Below are 5416 nucleotides of genomic sequence, written 5' to 3' on the forward strand. Positions count from 1 at the left end.
CCCCTCTCATCTCCCCCTCCCTTGCTTGCTTTCTTCCTGTTGGGGTGGGTGGGATGGGGACCTGGCTTTGGCACCTACCTTACTCTCTGTACCTGTCTTTTCACTCATCTGCAGTTAGGGGGCCCGACCATTTAGGGTACACCTCGGGGCAGGGAGCTGTCACCTGGGGTGTGTAACACCTGGGCAGGTCCTGGGCTGTGGCTGTTGTTGTCCCCCCAAAACGCCCTCTCTTCCTGGGGTGTTCCCAGAGCCCTAGCTGCAGCCCCTGATTGGTTTTTCACTTGAGCTGTTATGTCCTCCGACCCCCAACCAAAAGGTGGAGTGAAGGTGTCACTGAGGGTTCCCTGACCTCCTACCTCCCAGCAGGCTCCTGTGGGGTTTCCACCCACATGTGCACACACTCACACACATGCTCTCACACACACACCTGTAGCCACCCTCACGTGCTGACACTCGCTCACACACATACACACACATGCACGCACACACACACATGCACACACACGCGCATGCGCACGCATGCACATGCACACACGCTCGCACACACATGCACATGCACACACACACGCAAACACACATGCACACACATGCAAGTGCACACACACTCGCACGCGCACACACGCGCGCACTCACGCACACACCTGCTGACACAGCCCCCCCATACACACCCATGAGCACACTCGGGTCCTCACCACGCCCCGTGCTCACAGACTCTCACACAGCCCCGGAGTCTGCAAGGTGTAGGCTCAGCCCACAAGGTCACCGGCAGCACTGGGCGCCACCCATCAGGAGGGGAACCGCTGGGGTCGCCCTGGTGAGTCCTGCCACCCAGTGTCTGGCAGCATCTCCTGGACCCTCCCCCTGCCCAGCTGCAGGGCCCAGCCCCTGGTGTGGAGGCAGGGGGAGGCAGGCTGCTCAGGGTATTATGTTTTAGTGCGGTAGCTGCTTAATTATTGGTTAATCTAGCAATTTAGCATGCTTCATTTAATTCTAATTAGGAGAATTAATAGGCAGGGAATAGCGGTTTCTGTAGAGTGGCACAAAACAAAACCCAGCCCCATCCAGTTCAGCTGCGGGGGTGTCCCAGGGGTAGGCACCTCGAAGGGCAGGCCAGCAGAGATGCGAAGGTCACAGCGGGGGGTTCCGTGGGGGGTTCCTGGGGGCAGGAGTCTCTCAGTTGCCTTGGCCCTGGGCCTCTGAGGGCGCAGGGGTGCATGGAGAGCCTGTCTGCACCCGCGGCAGCCCCTGGCCGCCCAGCCCCCCCCCAGCTCCAGGCCTGGCCGCCCGCCTGTTTGTCTGCTCATCAAGCCGGCTCCCTGACAAGGCCCGACATTGGACAAGACTGTTCCTCTAATTAAGGTGCTAATTGAATTAAATGGCTGCGGTAATGAGCAGATGAGCAGCATAAAAAGTAAAGAGTCAGATAGGCCAATTAACAAGCGCGCCGAGCATAATTATAACAGTGGGACACGTGCACTCGGCGCCGACGTGGCTAATTGTTACCTCGGGATTTATGGTAATTGGCCCCACAACATGCAGCAGCCAAACCTGCCCAGGGCCGGTAATTAAAAAAATGATATTTTACACAAATGCCGGATGGGCTAATTAGGCCTTGATTTACATAAAGGCCAGCCTGCAAGGAGGCCATGCCATGGCCACTCGCAGAGCAGGGCAGGGCAGGGCGAGTCCCGCTGGCCGCCTGGAGGCACAGCTGGAGTGGCCAGACCAGCCTGCTGGCCAGCTCTCCCTCTCCTGCCAGCTACTCTCCTGCCACCACGCAGGCCCTGCAGCCATCTGGGGAGATAGCACCTCCAGAGCCACGGCTTCAAGGTGGGCCCTCGATCACCCCCAGTTGGGGGGTTCACAGCCACCCTCCGGGGCCAGCTGTCCCTTCCCCTCCTCACTCCATGCACCTGTACACAGCTGTCCTTGCTCAGAGTGTCCCCAGTAAGTGTGCCTGGACCTGGGGACATGCCAAGGTCATGGGCACATAGCCAGTCAAGCTGGCCCAGGTCTTCTGCCCCTAGCCCAAGTCGGGCTGTGCCCGCCCCTCCATGCTGCCTCCTCTGAGGGCAGCCCCAGAGCCACCCCGTGGGGTAGGATATGATCGCCCCCACCTCGGTCAGCAAGGACCAGAGGGGATATGAAGGCACACACTAGATGAGGGCTGGAGGGAGGTGGCCAGAGACAGAGGTGCAGAGGGGACAGAGGGGGGCAGGCCTGAGCCGGCCCTGCACTGGGCGGAGCACCCCTGGGAAGTGGGTGGTACTGGCTCCGACACAGCTGCCACCCAGTCCTGCCCCACCTCCCAGGAGGAGGCCCCTTGCACCCCATTTTAGGGATGGAAAGTGGGGTTCACAGGTGCTGCCCAGGGCCCATCCTGGGCAGTCCAGGCCCAGCTTGTCGTCTGCCCCAGGTGTCCTTCTCTCTCTGGAGCCGTCGCCTGGGGCTGACACAGTTCGGGCATGACCCCCGGCTCGGGCAGCGTCCCAGCCGCCCCTGCGCCACCGGCCCAGCACCCGCCTCCAGCGACGACTTCTCAGGCAGATTTACCGTGACGTTCACACTCCGAACAGAGAACTCTGCCTCATTTACAAATGTAATTTCAATTGAGGGTAGTTTTCCAATCTCCTTTCATTTGAGTCCCAATTGAGCCCCTTCTCGTGGTGCTGATGGCGTGATTAGACAGCGGCACGACGCGGCAGCTCGGTCAAGCGCGGCCCCGTAAATTGGGAAGGATGCTTTATCAGGGACACGTCACCGCAGCCGCAGGCAGCCGTGGGGTGCTCCTGGCTGTCCCCTCAAATCACGGTTATGGAATAATTTAGCCCTCCGATGCTGTGCGATTACTGCCACCACTGATCATGCTGTCACATTCCAAGTGAGCACTTCATCCCGCGCTTATTCATGCCAGGTCTGTTTTGCTTCCGTAATGAGCACATATTACCCCAGCACAAAGAGGGTGAAGACGTCCGCGGTGATAGATAGGCGTGAGATTAAATGGGATCTTTATGACTTCTGCAGCCATCAGTTCTGACTGTGCGATAAGACCAGTCGACTTGGGTCCTGATTTGCTCTTTATTGGAGCCAATATTAGCGTGCGCTCACCAGTGCACAGGCCGATCAAAGCCATTTAAGGTGGAATCGCAGGATAAGGCAGCAGCTGCTGCGGCCTGGAGGGGGCTCAAACCTGCCCAGGACATCTCCCGCTGCCCCCAGCGCCCCCATCCCCCCAGGTGGCTGCAGGTGGGCCAGGTCCCTTCTGCTGGGGTGTCAGGGTGTCCAGCTGCACCCCCCACCCGCCACACCGCAGCCTCTCTCTCTCCCGGGCCCGCCCAGCTCCTGCTGATGCACCCTGGCTGGGAAGAAGGCTGTTCATTTAGGACTGGAGGGCACCAAGCCACTTCCCAGTGGGGACAGGAAATTGCACAGAGCTTCCATCCTCCAACTCCCCAGGAGACAGGAGGGACCCCAGCACAGACCACCTCCCAACCACTTGGAGCAGGCACTGCACAGGGCCCAGCCTCCGACCTCCCCACCACCTGCTCTCACAGCTGCCCTGGGCCCCTGAGTCAGTGTCCAGCATGGTCCTCTCCCCCAGTGCCCTCTGCCCCCACTGGACAGAGCCCTTCCCACCTCTCCTTGGCTGCGGTCGTGGGTCAGGTGCTCCAGTGACAGCGTCACTGGCCCAGACACAGTCCAGGAGTCCACACAGAGTCCCAGTCCCCTCTTTCTCCCAAGGGAGATGGCTAGCTAACCAGGCGACAGACATGTCCCATTTTCCGGCAGGGCCTGGGGCTCCGCCTCCTCTGGGCAGGCGGGCAGGGGCCACCTAGCGGGCTCCATGTTCTGTGCCTCTTGCCAGGGTACAGACCCCTTTGCTGGGTGGGGCGATGCTCACACTTGTTGAAAAGCAGAGTCACAGTCTGAGCCCCCAGGACACCTCTCTGCGAAGCCAGCCTGTAACTTGTCCATGTCGTATATTTTAACCTCTCATGTCACGTCTGTTGAGCCTGTGGGAGGAAGAAACGGTGAAATCTCGTTGTGGCTGAGGGGCCCATACAGCCTGTGACATCCAGGCACTGTGTGGGCTGCCAGGGGACATGGAGCAGGACAGAGGGCTCTTCCCCCCGTGCTGAGCAGCCTGTCCCTGAGATGGACCCGGCAGGTGGCCAGGTGACTGTGTGCCCACCGGCCCGGTTCTGGCCACCCCTGGGCTTGGTTTGGCTTCAGCCGGGCAGCAGCGCCTCAGGCGCCAGCGGCCACGGGAGCCCCATTCGCAGTCCATCATGGACGGATGACAGCGGGAACGGTGGGAGTTCATTACAGGGGCCATGAATTGTTGGAGGTAATTTAGATTACAATTTAAAGTTTAATTTAAAAATCTATCAACAAATGTGAAAGTACTGGGGGAACATTTTAAAATGCACTTTAATCTCACCAGCACAAATAGCTTTTCGGGGCTCTAAGCATCACCACCTGGGAAAACAGTAAAACTTTACTGCATCTTTAATTAAATTACAAACACAAAGGATAATTAACTTTTTTATTTTTATTTTATTCGTGCCATTGTTTCTCCGGAGTCAATATCTTCCGGCTGCAGGAGAGGGCTGTTCTGGGGAAGTTTACAGCCGGAGGCCCTGATAGGATGCCACTGCCTAGAGGGAGGGGTGTCCCCCAGGCCGTGGACACCCAACGCGCCTGGGTGGGGCCCTGTGGGGAGCAAACCATCTGTGGGGCGGGGGTGGGGGGGTTGTCCCCCAAAGCTGCCCCAAGCTAAGCTCTGCTGACCATCCCGCTGTCCCCTGCCCTCCCCGCAGGTCCCTGCAGGGCTGTGAGCTGGGGAACCAAGCCCCTGCTCCTGTGCTCCACCGGGGGAGTGTTGGGACAGCTCAGCTTCTGCAGGTCCCGGCACCAAGTACTGAGTACTAACTCAGTCCTCTCGGCAGCCCGGGCACATCATCCCCTCCCCTCTCACAGACAGGGACGTGGAGGCACAGGCGTTGCGGACTGGCTGCAGCCACCCAGCTGGTAAGTCCGTGCAGAATCAGGCCCAGATATGTGGGGGTGGTGGCAGACTCCACCACCGTGCCCATGACCCGGGCGCAGAGGGTAGGGGGGAGAGGGGCAAGCTGGTCCCCAAGCCACAGGACAGGGACCTGGGGGCCCTGAAGCTTTGAGGTGGGAGGGAGCTCTTTGAGAAGCACTGGCCTTGGTGCTTTGTTGCGAGGCTCAGCGTGGCCACCAGGGGCCCCTGAAGATGTAGGGGGACAAGTGGGGACGGAGCGGTGGAGGCACCAGGAGGGGGTGGAGTGGGCGGGCCTGTGAGGGGTGCCCGAGCAGGGGCTCAGGTGGGAGGGGTGGTGACGGGGGAGGTTCAGGGGCGACGCCCTCCCTGTGCCTCTGGATGTGGGGG

Source organism: Hipposideros armiger, unplaced genomic scaffold, assembly GCF_001890085.2.
Source record: "Hipposideros armiger isolate ML-2016 unplaced genomic scaffold, ASM189008v1 scaffold_282, whole genome shotgun sequence".
Classification (NCBI taxonomy): domain Eukaryota; kingdom Metazoa; phylum Chordata; class Mammalia; order Chiroptera; family Hipposideridae; genus Hipposideros; species Hipposideros armiger.